Consider the following 17,000-nt stretch of genomic DNA (forward strand, 5'->3'; position numbering starts at 1 on the left):
TCCAGCAAAGGGTGCAAGCACTCCAACAGCAGGAGAGAGACACCCAACAACTTCTGGCTGAGACACAGAGAGATGCGGCCCAAGCTCAACATCGCATTGAGAACTTCGAGCAAGAACTCCAACAAAGAAGGTCTCCGTCCCATGAGGAAGAGGAGACAGAAGAAGACACGATTCCTCAAACAAGCAAAAAGCTTCAACAGGCTTTGGAAGAGCTCAGAGCTGAAGCTGACCAGCAAGAACAGCAAGCCAGAGCCACCAAAGAGAACCTCGAAGCCAGACTGGACCAGGCCGAAACACTGTTGGACAGAGCCCACACAGAGCTCAAGAACAAGGATGCTCGGATCCAGGCCCTGGAAAACCATCTGGCTGAGGCACAGAGAAGCCTGCACAAGCTGACTCACCAGCTAATCAGCTCCCAAGAACAGCTCACCGATACCAGAACGAAACATCGAACTGACACGGAAGAGATTGACCGGATGAGACAAGAACTAATACAGGCATATGAGGTGAAGTCAGAATTTGGAGCCTCCTACAATTCAGTGATGGCACCGACTTCCTCTCCAACAGTGCTGTTTCCCCCAAGGCACTCAGACCGCGTTCAAGGGACCTCTCATCGGGACAAGGTACCTCCGTGCCCATCACCGGACCTTGAGGAACCAAGCGCCTGGAAGGTCTCTCTCAAAGAAGGCACCCCAGATGAAACAGGTCTACTGAAGCGATACCAACACCGGGTTACCACAAAGGAGCTTGATAAAGTAGCTCGGAATATCGACATGTTTACGCCTAACCCCATGGGGGGCCACGACATTCATACCTACCTCCAAGACATTGACTTTCACCTCCAAAGACTGGACAGTGTGACCAATGAGGACAGAGTCTACCTCATCAGGATTACATCCAGCCTGGAGGTCCGCAGCTTCCTGGATCGACAGCCCAGTCGAATCAAGGCCGACTCCAAGCTGCTACACGAAGCACTGATTCAAGAGTTTGCTGATCCTGAGTCGGAACAAGGTATCAGTGTCGCCTTGGATGTCAAACAGAGCAGACAAGAGACTCCCCAAGCCTACTACAATCGTCTTCGTCGGGCATATTTTGGGTCCAAAAATGAGGCATACATGGAAGAAGATGCAACCTTCAAGGCTCTCTTCCTTCGGAATCTCCACCCAACCTTAAATCACTACCTTGGGCTCATGGCTTGTCCCCACACCATGACAAGTCAACAACTGCGAGACCTTGCAATCAAGGCATACCACAAACAAAGAGCAGCAGCTGAGAAAGCAACTAAAGTGACGGCAGTGCTAAATCTTGGCATTACAGACTCCAACCTGGCATTGGAAGGTGGCCATCCTCATCCGCAACCACCAATCCACGACCGAGGTTGGAGAGCAGCAAGCCACAGTGAGCGTTACCCTGGTCCTCCTCCACAGCAGTTGAAGACCCGGCCAGACCGGTGGGAGGCACAGCGCTCTCTTAACCAAGGAAAACCAAGACCCACAGAGCCTTGGAAGAAGCGGGGAGATCGGCTAGGAAGCCAGTTCTCTAATTCAAATTCTCCACCAAGTTCCCGATGGAATCGACCACGGAACTGGAAAGACAGGAGGAAAAGTTATGAACCAGACTTGAAGCCTGGACAAACCACGGAGAAAGATGAGTGGGTTCTACTCCAGTTGCTGCGTGATTTCTTTGCTCAGCATCACCTCAAGGGTCAAGAGGACTTTCGGAAGAAAGATTCAAAATGACTAGGACTGAAGCACAAAACACGCAGGACCCCACAATCCTCACCAGAACCCAAACCAGACAATGCCCACGGACTCCCATGGACATCAGCCCCAAGCGACACTCAACAGCTATCGGCCTTCCCTACCAGAGATATTGGAACAACTGAAGACGTCCCACCTCAACTAGGAAAAGCTGCCGACTCAGGCCTGGTAAGAGCACCTGATGTTGCCGTCACCAACACAGAGCTCGATCAAGAGGATGAGCCCCCACCAGCACCTGACAACGCTGTCCTAGTTGTGTGCCGTGACTCAGAAGAGCACCACCCCTACTGTGGTGATGCCGCACCAATTCCTGGCCAGGCCCTTGTGCCACAGCTCCTGGGAGATCTGGTGGAAAGGGGGGTAGCCAAGAAATTCTACCTCTCCATCACCCTGGAAGATGTTCTCACCCTGGAGGCCCTCATTGACACTGCAGCAGACATCACCCTCATGTCAGCCAGTCTTTTCTGCCAGGTGCAGCACCTAGCCGCCCAGAAGAACAAAACCCTCCAACCGAGGAAATGCTCTTTGGACGTGCAGGCATATTCACCAGTGGGCACCAGGATGGATCACATGATACCCCTCAATTGGTCCATTGGTCCCATGAATGTAATGCACCCAGTATACATTTCCCAACTTGAGTCCATTCCTCTCCTCATTGGGAAAGATTTGCTGAACCGGTTCGAGCCGATGTTAGACTTCCAACGTCTGAAAATTTGGGCTCAAGTTATAGAACCACTGCCACTGTGGAAACTTGACGCAGCCACACGGGAATGTCAAACCCTGGCTGCCTCCTCAGACCTCACTCCACACCCTGGAGAGTACCCAGCTGGAGATCAGTGTCATGACATGAGAGACCCATGCCAGCACCATGACTCCTTCCTGTGTAGGCTGGACCCTACCTCAGGATCCTTCAGCCCCAAGATCAGGAAAGGCATATGGCTCCAAGGCATGGAAGTCACAGATGTGGTAATGACCATGGGGGTAGAAAAATATCCAGTGACAAAAGGGACTGTATGTGACATGGAGCTTGCTGGTGACCAACACCTGACAATCCATGCTATAACTGCCCAGCCTGACACAGTACAGTCACCCAGCTGCCACTACTATTCTCGGGAGGGACCAGCAGCACCCAGCATTTTGTACACGCCGACGCCAATGGAACCGTCGCAACACCACTACGTTGATGAGAATGTCTCTCAAGACATGATCACCATTTATGTAGATGGATGCGCATTCAAACAAAAGGGGACCCTGAAAGCTAGAGCAAGCATTCTGGGGCTCAACGACGACCTCGTCCCACCACAACAGCTCAAGCTCTGTCCTCACACATCGCAGTATGCGAAGCTGGCAACAATCTTAATCGCCCGGGAGGTGGCCTCCGAACATGGAGTAGAGTACCTGCTGATCTGCAAAGACTCCAGCTATACACGTCTCAGCTTCATGTGCTATCTCCCTCACTGGACACAGAATGGCTTTAAGACATTAGGCTACAAGCCAGTCAAACACCAAGACCTCCTGCTGACGTGTGACACTCTGATTACAGCACAAAATACGCATATCTATTGGAGGAAGGTCCGTGGTCATTCCAGACTCCCAAGACCGGACAAGATGTACAATGACCACACGGATGCACTCACTAAAGCAGGAGTACTACACTGTGACTCATGGGAGTTTTGTCCCCTCCCACCCACCCACGCTGTCCAGATCGTCACCCGCAGTCACAGCCGAGCATCCGCCCTGCCGCCAGCGACTTCACTGTTGGAACTTTCCCCTCAGGTTTCCAACTCTGACATCGTCTCCCTCCAGCCCACTGATTCTGTGCTCAGCACGGTCTGCGATCACCTCCGCGACCGCGCTGCGAACTCGATCTCCACAACTGACCAAGAATCCCTTCCTGACCTCCATCACCTGATGACGGCTTTATCCTCTTTTCATCTTGCCGAGGGCGTACCTCTTCATGTCCCTGATGCCCACACTTCACCACGGCTCATGGTCCCTCAGGCACAAAGGGGGGGTCATGCTACTGTACGCCCACGACGCACCCTGTGCAGGCCACCGCAATGCCAAAACAACCTATGAGGCACTTAGTCAAGTAGCCTACTGGCCTAACATGTGACAGGATGTGACGGAATATGTGAAAGGATGTCTGGTCTGCTGCCAATTCCAACCAAAAGAAGGACAACTTTTCCAGTTCAAATCTCCCCAAAACCCCCAAGAGAGAAGAACAAAGAGGAAGGGAAGGAGAGAAGGTCACAGATAGGGTAGACCAATGTGGTGGGCTTGACTACTGATATCTGGGTGATCTTGATGTTTTTGTTTATCTGTTTGTTTGTTTTGATAACTTCTCATTTTCTTTGGTTGTTGTTTTTGGTAAGGACCTGGGGTGGCTCACGCGTGCCCGGGAAATTACTGAAGAGGACCCGGTTTTGCATTTTCTTGTCACGTTTGTTTCTTTACAATTGTCCTCTGGCCGAGAATTGTTGCCACTATATCTTTTTCCTGTCCCCTTTGCACAAGGGTGCACCACACTCCGAATCGGTCTTGACTCACCCCCTCACTCCTAATCCGGTCCTTATTTTCTATCCCCTTACCACTAGGATGACGCTGCCCCGCTACTAGCGTTACTCAGCTAGGAGGGATGAGGCCCCAGTCCAAGAGGGCATCTCCTGGGCCTCCGTCAGGCATTGTCTTCCGGGAACAGCCCGGTCTCTTGATTACTAACTGTTGTACCCACATACAGCGAGTATTCGTCTGACGATGTCAACCGAGCCCATTACTTCCATGAGAGACGCCAAACGAGTGGGACAGGTGTCCGATGGACCCAGGATGCCATGCATCATGCTGCCGTGGACACTACCCACATGCTGGAGCAGTTACCCAACGACCGTGAACCAAGCTGAGTCCAATCGACTGCCTGGACGCCTTGCTGGGAGCTGCGGCACCCTGTTCGACAGAGAGTTCACCACTCCTTGCTGTCCCAGAAGCCAGGGGGGGCCGCCCTTGCGCCTCCTCCCTGTCCATCCAGTCACTGTACCACCCAGAGTGCCGAAAAACGGGACCTTTCATGTGTCTCGTTGCATGTGGATGATCCTGTTTCAACTTCCGTCGCCTGAATGATGGCAATGCCATCATCAGCCGAAAGGGGGGATATGTAGGATCACACATGCACATATCACAAAGCTTAAATTCCAGGTGGCCTGAGACAAGGCCTACCCTGGTACGAGAAGGCACACATCGACCTAGGCCCCAAAGGGGGGTTTGTGACCCCACACACACAGATAACAAGGGAGGCCAGCACTCCAACTTTTATTGCTCAAAGTTTTAACGACCTACAGAGAACAGAGTGGACCCCAAGGACAGGGGTCCCTCGACTTGGCACACAACCCCCTCCCCAGACATCCTGCCTTACATACCACTCACCGAACAGACCAACACCCCAAAGAAAGTTTCTTTTAAGTTTGGCTTTTGTATATCTGTATATGTATTTACTCTTGACTACTAGTCTTAATATACAGATATGTACAGGTTATGTTCGAATGTGTCTTAACTTTTGGAGATTCTTTTTCTTTGTTTGACAAACCTTCTCCCCCCCTTTTCTTTGCCACATTCCTCGGCAACCCTTATCTGATCTTTGTATTCTACCATGCCTATCTAAGGGTAAGATGTGCTTATGACATGAGAATATGTCATATAATGTCTGTATAAAGGGTAATATCTGTTGAGGTACAACCTAAACCACCTGTACCATATACTGGTGTGAGTAATAGAACATAACATAATAGCATAATATAAGTAATCATTAATTAATCATCACAGATGGTATTTGGTGTGAACCGCTAGGCTGGTACGGCATGTTTGGTATCAAACCGAAGGAAAATCACTCCAGTTTCCAAATCTGGTCAGTGGTTACCACAAAAGTGGACGTATCAAAAGTTACACCAGCCTAATGAAAATCACCATTACTAGAGAAGTCAGTCTGGTCATAAATCCCAAAAAGACTGATACCGACCCCCTTCCGAAGCCCGCCAAATGGATGGTCAGCCATTGGTCCAGGACTCAAATTCCTGGTCACTCCTAATCACGAACCTTATGCTATAAAACCTGGCACCTCAGAACAAAGCAGGAGGAGAAAATCGGGAGAAAAAGGGGAGAAAAAGGAGAAACAAGCAGCGTTCTTAAAGCCCGTCGGTGAAGACCCAAAGAACTGCAACTCAGCCCAAGCTTCACCAGAAGAAAGAACCGGAGGGACTCCACTCCAACAACCGCTGCAAACACCGCGCCTCCCTGAGAGCCATCACCCATCAGCTCATCAGCCACTGCAACCAACTGCAAAGACCTCCTTCTTTCCTGCATCCAAGTAAACCAACTTCCTTTCCTTTCTAACAACCTAAACTGTCCTATTCACCTGCTATATTCCTTTAGGTTTATAATCCTTACAAACTGCTTGCTTTGCAGAACAGTTTTTCCCTTTTCAGGTTAATCATTTTAAATCTGGTCATTGCATTTTCATGATTACATCGTTTGTGTCTATTCCGTTATTTCATGTTTATTGTTTGTTAGGTGTAATGTCTGTCTTATGTTAGTTGTAGGAATAAATGCATGTCTTTTTACACAACTTCAGCCTCCGTCATTGAGTGCTCACAATAGTCCCTGCCTCTGTGCGATCTGGCTACTACGCTCTGAAACCTCTAAACTCGCCTGAAATATCGCGAGACTCTCTCTCATCGGCCATGAGGGGAGCTTCGCTACCGATCGTTTACATTACCTGGTGACGCAGCTCGCTGGACGAGCCTACTAACCCAGGTTATTAAGCGATACTGGTTATTAATGAATCCCATTTAAGTCTCACATTAACAGATATCGGGGATTCGCAATTGAGTTTGGAGGAGCCGACCATTCGGCATAACAATTGGTTAATAATCAGCATTAAATAATAATTAATTAAAAGTTAATTAATTTCAAAACATATTGGTGGAGATATTAAAATATACCTGAGCTAATAATTCCTACACGGTATAGCCTTAAATAGCAATAAAAAGTACAGTATAGTAAATACATAAACCAGTAACATTGTTGTTTATTATCATTATCAAGGATTATGTACCGTATATGATTATATATATGTGATATATTTTTATCCACCTGGCAGTTCAGTAGGCTTGTTTACACCAGGATAACCACAAACACGTGAGTGGTGTGTTGCACTGTGACTTTAAAATGGCTACGATGTCACTAGGCAATAGGAATGTTTCAGCCCTATTAAATGCTTAAGGAGAATATGTGACAGATCCATTATAATCTTACAGGACTACCCTCATATATGCAGTCCGTCATTGACCAAAAGACATTATGCTGCGCAGACCTGTACCTATACCTATACCTGTACCTATAGAGTACCTATACCTGTACGTATACCTACACCTGTACCTATACAGTATCTATACCTATACCTTTATCTATACCTATACCTGTACCCATAGAGTACCTATACGTATACCTGTACGTATACCAATACCTATACAGTACCTATACCTATACATGTACCTATACCTATACATGTACCTATAGGGTACCTATACCTGTACATATACCTATACCTGTACCTATACAGTACCTATATCTATATTTGGCTCGCTGATAAACAAATGATAAAGGCTATTTTTGCTTTTCTTTCTATTTCATAAAAGTGAAAATCCTCTTCGGATTTCTTTCGATTACCGAAAACAGGGCTAAGTGGAGTAAAACGTGATACCTGTAATAAATCATGAATACAGGTAAATCATCAGACCTGCAGTTACTGAATGATGTACAGTACTGTGGCATAACATGTAATTTAAAATTAATTTTTTGTCACTAAACCTTAAGCCCTTCTGCTTAGTAATGGTGGACTGTAGCTTTCCTTCCCAAGGAACAATTACAATACTAGATGCTTTTATCCAAAGCCATTTACATTACAGGGAAGGTTTACAGTTTACCTGACTTCCTGGGGATTTGAACCCACAACCTTTGCATTGTTAGTATAATGTTCTACTTCTTGAGCGTCAACAGCTTAATGTGGAAATTTGTTTGTGGTAATGATGACGGGGAGCAGGTCTGAATCCCCCAGGCCCCCTAAGCCTATGAAAACTGTTTGTGGGGTAATTCCTATCCCTTACCTGCTCCTGTGAATTACTGTTCAAAATGTACTGCATTGTTTGACCAGAAGGTGGCGTGTTGGTTAACCACCTAGCCTGCAGTACATAAAATTGTAAGACATGGGATTTTCTTTACATCCAGATACTTAAGAGGTAACCAAACGATGGCCTTCAGCTAACCCAAGCCAGTGGTGTGGTCCCCCGCGGGTCCAGTGTTAGCGGTGACAGACGGTCCGGTCCAGCTCTGCCAGTCCAGGTCATCACTGGCTGCCTGGACCCAGCCGCAGGAGTGGTCCTCAAAGGAGCAATTGTGAGAGGAGGGGTCTGTGTTGGGGAGGGAGGCATTTCAACTGAAATAGGAGCTGTACCTGCCCATTGAAATATTATAGAAAATAAAGTCATTTAATTAATTTCCTTATTGCATCCGCTCAGTGGGTAACACCAGCTGGTTGGGAGTCCAGTCTGCATGGACTCGCTGGGTTTGCACTGCATTCCTCTCACAGTCCAAAACACATGCAGGTAGGTGAACTGGTGCTTCTGAATCACCCTGAGTGTGTGTTTATTTGGTCCAGGTATACCTTACTTTGTGGGGGCCAAATGTCTAATTTTTTTTTTTACCTGATGGGGACCAATTTCCTGACTGCAAAAATCTGTGACTGCAATGAAAAAACTAAAAATGCAAAAACTCTTGTATTTTCTTTGGTTACTTATGGTTATGGTTAGGGCAGGGTAGGGGTTGAGGTTGTCATAGTTAGCATTAGCATTTTTCCCATAGAAATGAATGAGCGGTCCCCAAAAAGATATGATTACATGACTGTGTGTGTGTGTGTGTGTGTGCGGTTGCCTGGCATTGCTTTCCGGTAATTCATTTTTATCCTCTGTAGAGGACATTATGCCTTTGCTCATTCCCCTCACATTACACATGCGGCTCTATTAAGACCTGAGGGCAGTGAGGCCCTAAGATGACAGCACATATGTGGGGCTGCTAACTTCTGCTTCTTGTCAAATCAAAATCTGAATTCATATTAAAAAATGTTTTTTCCCTGGATCTCTTTTATCCTTCACGTTCCCATTTCTCACAGCATCAGGTATGTGATGAGGCTGCCACCTGGTGGCTGGTAGGATGCCTCGCAGTTATGGAAGGAGATGATTATTAACCCAAGGATAAAGAAGTTGCAGCACACTCCTATTTGTATCTGTAAGGCCGAAGTGGAGAGAGTGGAAACCGTTCTAATAGACAACTCATCAACCAGGCGCACAAAAGACTGTACTTCCTGAGGAAGCTGAGGAAATTTGGTATGTCAACCAAACTGCACAGTACATTTCTGGAACAACCTTCCCCTCTCTGCAGGGTCTCAAATGATGCGATCGACTGGAAGCCCGCAGTTACCTCAGGACGGCAGTAGGGGGCGGACGCGGGGTTCTGCCGTCTTAAACCATATTTTTCTGTGAGAAGTAAAAATGTGTTACGCTTTATTTTTAATTACTTGTGAAATTGTTTATTTAGGTAGAAAACACTTGGTTTGCTTTTAATGATTCTTCTCCCGTGTTTTAACACTAACAGGCGTGAGAGAGACGCCGTTCGCTAACTAGCTTGTCGATTGTCAGGTAGAGTTAGAAGTTCACCATTTTAATTAAGAAATATTTATTCCTGCTTGTATTTTGATCATTCAATATAACGTGTTATTAATGTGATTTATTTATGTTATTTTGCTTTTTAACTCTATGGCTATGCGCAGTTATGTCTCCCGTCTTTTACATGGTTATAATATATACTGATTTAATCTAATTGTTTATGTTCATTTACATTAAAGTGCATTTATTTAATTGTATTATATGATTTATGTTACTCATTCACCTCAGTTATGCTTTGAGCAGCGCTGAACCAGGACATTAATAGGATACAACAGGAAGCCTTTCTTGTCGGTGTACAGGTAGCAAATACAATATATAATAATATATTTAGACAAACATATAAAATTTACATATAACGGGAGAGGAACCCCCCCCCCCAAAAAAAAAAATAAAAAATCATCAGGATTACATTTTATTACATTTTAATCAGAGAGAAAAACGTCCCGTGTTTGTTCAGTTTGTCAAACCCATTTATTTTATGTCTAACATACGTCACACATCAGACAGAGTAAATAGGGTTATACTGGTCAAAAAGCAGAGATTTTACCTTTTTGCCGAGAAGCAGTGACATGTGACACTGATAAGGTAAAAATGATTCCTCCAGCACACAGTGACCTATCCCAGCATGCACAGCGACACGGAGGAGTTTGTATAATAAATCCTAAAACCAGGATAGAGGGGTTCAGTGAATGAGGAGGTAAATCTGTGCAGGGGGGTCAGTCCATCAGAGGAGACTCTGTAGAAGGACAGAGCACCAGCCCCCCAGTCCAGATACACTCCTACTCTGCGGGAGCCTGAGGGCTCTATGGGTATGTCAGTCCGTTTATTATTGTGCCGGACAAAGTAACTGACAGGATCACAGCACAGACACCATGACTTGTCATTGGCTCCAAGCCCACAGTCAGCACTCCCTCCTTTCCTCCCGATTCCTTTATAAGTCACTCCTATCCAGGCTACATTTCCACTCCACTCAGCCTCCCAGTAACAGCGACCAGTCAGACTCTCTCTGCACAGAACCTGGTCCCACCAGTCAAATCTCTCTGGATGATCAGGATATGGCTGCTTTGCCCCCCGTGTCACCTTCCTGTTCCCCTCTGACAGAGACAGGCTTCTGTGTGCTGTGTTGGGGTCCAGCGTCAGCTGGCAGGAGTCTGTAGGCAAGAGGAAGAGCGATTAATCCCATGACGAAGCCCAGCATCTCCATCATTATCACTGTCACACCTCACACACTCACTAACGCAGAACTCGCTCCAATACACACATTTTATTCCCAATGTACCTATGTGAGACTGTGAGACTCGCTGGGGACCGAACTGCACTTTAGTCTGCGCTCTATTATTCTGTACGATACATAAAATATAAACACAGCACAGCGTCCCCTAACGAAGCAGGAATTAAAGTATGTGAAATAGCTCAGGAAATGTCGGACGGCCGCGCGACGCCGGCGGGAAAACGCGCCTAAATGCTGCGCGTGCTAAAGTAACAGGTTTAATTACAGGTAAACAACAATATAAACAACATTAATCAAACACGTTAAATATAAAACTGTACCCCAAAGAGTACCACTACATGTTAATTTGAATTTACTTCAAAATAAGAACTTCCTTCAAACCACTTCGGACACATACCTCCCTCCAGCAGCGTTCAGCACCGACTAATGATGTGTCGGTCGCGAACGAGCCGACCAAAAGATCCGGATCCGGACCGAGAGACATTCTTATTTAAAAAAACGCCACGGCGGCTCAGCGCTCAATACTGCTTTGACTGTGACTAAAGTCTGTGTTAACGGCTTGCGAGCCGTGCGACCAATCACGTGCTGAGGCAGACAAGGTTCATACCATCAGGTTAAACGTAGGGAGGGGCGGGGGTGCGCGTGCTGACGGTGTACAGGTGCAGAGCAGGAGGGAGGGAGAGGAGGAGAGAAAGAGTGCGCGAGTAGTAGGAAAGATGAGTGATAGTCGGGTACGAAGGATGTGCTGGTCTGACCCCCCAGCCTGTGAATACATAATGTATTTCTACAGAAGTTCCCAGACTACTGTTTTTATTTAAGAAAGTAGTCATCTTTAAACCTAAACCAGCCTTTTTAAATAAAAAAGGAAAAAAGCACACATAACAATAATTGTGTGAATGCTACCATGAAGTAGTATTAATGATATAAAAAATAAAAACATGCTAACAAACTTACATTTCTGGACCCCTGGTCTGGTCCTGCACTCTCCACTGTGGTCCACACTACAGCAGAAGCAGAATGACATAGTACAGGTGAATCCATTTATTTAATTGTTGTATTTCCTCCACGTACACTGCAGGTGCAGACACACATTCTATACTCACTTCAGTTTCTCTAGTTTACATTTGGGATCCTGCAGTAGAGCAGAGAGCAGCTTCACTCCTGAGTCTCCTGGGTGATTGTAGCTCAGGTCCAGCTCTCTCAGGTGTGAGGGGTTTGACCTCAGAGCTGAAGCCAGGGAAGAACAGCCTTCTTCTGTGACTCTACAGCCTGACAGCCTGCAGAGGGACAGACAAAATAGTTCCAATAGATAAGATCACTTCACCAGTATGAGTATTACATTTAAGTAAATGTGACGACTCCAATAAATATTTCAATAATTTCAGTGTAGAATAAAGAGTAAAACTGACCTCAGTATCCCCAGCTTACAGTGTGAATCCCCCAGTCCAGCAGAGAGCAGCTTCACCCCTGAATCCTGCAGGTCATTGTCACTCAGGTCCAGCTCTCTAAGCTGAGAGGAGTTTGATCTGAGAGCTGAAGCCAACACTTCACAGCATTTCTCTGTGAGTCTACAGCTGTTCAGCCTGGAAAAGGAAACGTGTTAAGACATAAATACATACACCACACACAGGAATATCAAATAAAATATCAAAATAAACATTTTATTTTAAAATACAACAAATGATGAAGTATATACTTACTCAGATGAATAGATGTTGGTACAATACAGCTTCTCCTGTGAGTTTACAGTGTATTTTCTCTATTTGCGGTACATTTTCATAAGTAATACATTCCCAAATCCTGTTCTGTATTGTCTTACAGAGCCAGTTTGAATAAGGGCATGAGAGTGAACATGCTCTAAAATACATTCATTACCTGGGAAATTTAAATATATCAGATATTTTGTTGTTTCCCTGTCCTAGTCAGCAACACAAATAGTTTTTTTCTTGAGACTCCACAGCTGAGAGGATCCTGCATTTTAATGACCTTACAAGGTGAGTTACCATGAGACTCTGTAATATCTGCATAAGTATTTTTATAAAGCTCTGAGCAGCGCTGGGGCTCAGTGATCAGCACTACAGCCGACCCAGGGGTTCAGGGGTTTGGGTTCAGTTCCTGCCAGGGATATGTGTGTGTGTGTGTGTGTGTGTGTGCAAGTTTATGTAAGATCTGAATGTCAAGAAAAGCTTAAGTTTTTTTAATTATTATTTCTTTATATGACTTTTGAATTGCTGACACCATGACTGAAATCCTTATTTTCTGTGTTTCTGTACCTGAGAACCTGTTGAATTTCCAAAATACTAATCAGACAATTATCAATCCTGTCAGATAGGGATGAAATAGTGATGCTTTATTCATCTCCCTGGTAAAATAGTGCTGTCGCCTCTCTGATCTTGCTCTCTCTGACACACACATACAGATCAGAGTGCAGGGTTGGTCAGCATCCAGCCCCCTGAAGCTGGGGGGTAAGGGCCTTATTCAAGGGCCCAAAATCAGCATCACTCTACCGGTCAGGTATTTAAACCAGTGACCTTCTGACCACAGGCATAGAGTCCGAACCCACTGGACCACACACCACACCGAGAATGTTCAAAGATATATATATATCCTACAGTATATAAAATTAGAAAGAATTCCTAGGTGGTTGTTATAAATACACTCTAATTGTTTTGATAAAAGCAGTATCATGAATAACATCTGTACTTCTTTAGGAACAGACGGATGTAAGATCACTTACAGAGCTGTCCTAGATTTCTTGATCACAGGCAGCAGCCTCTGAAGACCTTCATCTGATCTGATGTATTTCTTCAGATCAAACACATCCAGCTCCTCATCTGACATCAGTAACACAAAGGCCAGAGCTGACCACTGTGCAGGTGAGAGGACTGCTGCTGAAAGACTTCCTGAACTCAGGTATCTTTGTACTTCTTTTATTAGAGAATTGTCACCCATTTCATTCAGACAGTGGAACAGGTTGATGGTCCTTTCTGTAGATAAATTCTCTTGTATTTTCTCCTTGATAAATTGAGCTGTTTTCTTACTGTTATGTGAACTGGTTCTTGTCTGGCCCAGTAGCCTTTTTACCAGACTCTTACTGGAGTCTGTTGAGAGGCCAAGGAGGAAGCGGAGGTAGAGGTCCAAGTGTCCATTCTTGCTCTTTAATGCCTCATTCACTGCAGTCTTCGGCTGATTAGCTGATGAGTTTGACAGAAACATGTATAAAGCAGCGAGATACTCCTGGATGCTCAGATGCACAAAGCAGTACACCTTCTCCTGGTACAACCCATACTCCTCTTTAAAGACTTCTGTGCACACTCCAGAGTAAACTGCAGCCTCTGTGACATCAATGCCATTCTCTGTCAGATCTTGTTTATAAAATATGAGATTGCCTTTCTCAAGGTTATAAAAAGCCAGTTTACCAAGTTTTAAAAGGAATTCTTTTCCAGATTTAGAGCATTTATTAAGCTTTGTTTCACCGTTTTCCATATACTTGTCATTTTTTAAACTTGCCTGAAAGATCAGGAAGTGTGTGTACATTTCAGTCAGAGTCCTTGGAATTTCTCCACTGTCAGACTCACTAAAAAGACTCTCAAGAACAGTGGCTGAAATCCAGCAGAACACAGGTATGTGGCACATGATGAAGAGGCTCCTTGATGATTTCACATGTGTGATAATCCTGCTGGCCAGGTTCTGATCACTAAATCTCTTCCTGAAATATTCCTCCTTCTGGGCATCATTGAAACCTCGTATCTCTGTCACCTGGTGGACACACTCAGGAGGTATCTGATTGGCTGCTGCTGGCCGGGAGGTTATCCAGAGGAGAGCGGATGGGAGCAGATTCCCCTTAATGAGGTTAGTCAACAGCACATCCAGTGATGTCTTTTTTGTTACATCAAACCAACTCTCATTGTTCTGAAAATCTAGAGGAAGGCGACACTCATCCAGACCATCAAAGATCAATAAAACTTTGTACCTAAACAGCTCAGTAGATTTAAATGATTTCAGTTCTGGGTCAAAGTGGTGAATCAGATCAATCAGACTGAATTCACCCTTAATCAAATTCAGGTCCCGGAAAGGAAGAGCAAATATGAAGTGAACATCCTGGTTTGCTTCTCCTTCTGCCCAGTCCAGAATAAATTTCTGCACAGAGACTGTTTTCCCGATACCTGCCACCCCTTTAGTGAGTACAGTTCTGATAGGCGTCTCACACCCACAAAAGGGTTTAAATATATCATTGCACTTGACTGTAGTATCTTCTTTTACCCTTTTCTTGGATGCTGCTTCAATCTGTCTCACTTCATGTTCATCATTGACTCCTCCAGCTCCCCCTTCAGTTATGTAGAGTTCTGTGTAAATCTCTTTGAGAAGTGTTGGCTGTCCTTCCTTAGCTTTCCCTTGAAATACACACTCAAATTTTTGCTTCAGGTTACATTTGATTCTACGTTGACATTGCAACAGAAGATACCCTGAAATGAGATGAGAAAAAAATGCAAAAAGCTGCTTAATCCCAACAAGGGTCATGGGGAGACTGGAACCCATTCTGGAAACAGGCAGGAACCAACCCTGGGCAGTCGCCAACACACCACAGTGACACACACTCACATGCACACAACTAGAGGGCCAATTTAGACACACCAATCAACTTATCCTGCATGGTTGTGGACTGTGGGAGGAAACCTGAGACCCCAGTGAAAACCCACGTGACCAACCCAGGACCTTCTCACTGTGAGGCAGCAGCGCTAACCACTACATCACCACACCACCCCTCTTTTTTAAACCCAAATATGGGAAATTAAATATAATTACATCAAATGACAAACTGAAATTTAATACACATTTTTTCATAAACTATTCTCTGGCAAATCAAACACATACTGAATGAGGTACAGCTCTTACTCTTCTCCAGCATGTCCGCGAGATCATTTTGCTCCATGGTCCTCAGGATGTACAGTGTGATCTTCAGAGCTCCCTCTCTGCCACAGGTCTTCTGCATCTGACCATCACTGTCCAGGTTATTGTCCTCCTCCAGCTGAGGCTCAGAGCATTCTGGGTCATACTGATCCAGGTACCTTTGGAATTTCATCAGCTCATCCTTCAGAAATATTTGAGCTTTTTTCTCCAATAACTGAAATGAACAGTTACAGTTTAATTATTATCACTCCTGGCATCATATCATTTTATTATTTTACTTGTGAATTAGTTGTATCATCCCTTTGACAGAATCAACTACTTATCTGCAGAAGATGTATGTCAATTTAGATGAAAGTTTAGAAATTATACTTCAGTAATAAATGCACCTTGAAGATGGACGATAAGTCTCCTTTATGTGGGTGTGTATTACACCTTTTCACTCGGCCCCTGCGAATAAAACACAAATATCCATCCATTAATCCATCCTTCCATCCACCACTTATCCTGGTTTGGGGGTGGGGCAGAGAGCAGAAGTCCTAGGATACGGGTTCACACTGGTGGTGGGGGGGGGGGGGGGGATTCTGGTCTATCACTGGGCAAAGACACACAGAGGCTGTCATATGTCATGGGGAATTTAGAAAGTAGCCTAAACACGTGTTTTTGGACGGCAGATGGAAACCCATGTGATAGAGGGAGAGCGAGCAGCTGCAGACAGACAGGGGGCTCAGCCTCCAACACTGGGGGGGTGAAGCCACAGCGCTGTCCTCTGTGCCGATGCTAAAATAGGCAGTTTATGGAAAGACAAAGGTCCTGCACTGACACTGACCACCACTGCTGCTGCTTGGGGGAATAATAACCTACATTTGTATTTAAATAGATGTAACTGCCATCCACATTCTGAGCTTATTTCATTAGGGCGGCTTCCTGACATCAGCTTGCCTATGACAGTATAAGAGAAGCAGTGACATCTAGCGGCAGCACAGAGAGACAGCAGGTGGCAGCCAGGAGAGACGGTTCGGCATGTAGCTCCCAGTTACTCAGTAACATTCAGGGGTTACTTCTTGTAAAGTAATTAAGATGATTTCACACAGATGTCGACTTAATTGGAATAACTATTTCGAGACGGAATGTGAGGGCTCCTCAGCTGATCTCGGCTTTTTTTTTGTAACAAACCACGTGAATCAAATGTCTACTCCAAACCATTTATATAAACATTTTAGATAAAATAGTATATTGTATAATAATACAGCTTAAATTTGGCCAATCGACCCATCTTCCCCCCACCCTGATCGGCAAGTTTTATTGCTGGCTATGGGTCTAATGATACGG

The 17,000-nt window shown here is 45.2% G+C and overlaps 1 protein-coding gene and 1 long non-coding RNA gene across 2 annotated transcripts in view; one reads left to right on the plus strand and one right to left on the minus strand.

Moving 5' to 3' along the window:
- LOC125739963 (uncharacterized) overlaps positions 1–17,000 on the minus strand; it is a 305,354-nt gene that overhangs the window by 114,461 nt on the left and 173,893 nt on the right. The gene's annotated exons all lie outside the window — the stretch shown is intronic.
- Positions 1–17,000, plus strand: part of LOC125739972 (uncharacterized) — a 188,638-nt gene that overhangs the window by 76,857 nt on the left and 94,781 nt on the right. Inside the window, exon 2 of the long non-coding RNA XR_007397403.1 lies at positions 10,115–10,226. This is a non-coding gene — a long non-coding RNA (uncharacterized LOC125739972). The remainder of the gene's footprint in view (positions 1–10,114; positions 10,227–17,000) is intronic.

The sequence above is a fragment of the Brienomyrus brachyistius genome, chromosome 4 (assembly GCF_023856365.1).
Source record: "Brienomyrus brachyistius isolate T26 chromosome 4, BBRACH_0.4, whole genome shotgun sequence".
Lineage (NCBI taxonomy): Eukaryota > Metazoa > Chordata > Actinopteri > Osteoglossiformes > Mormyridae > Brienomyrus > Brienomyrus brachyistius.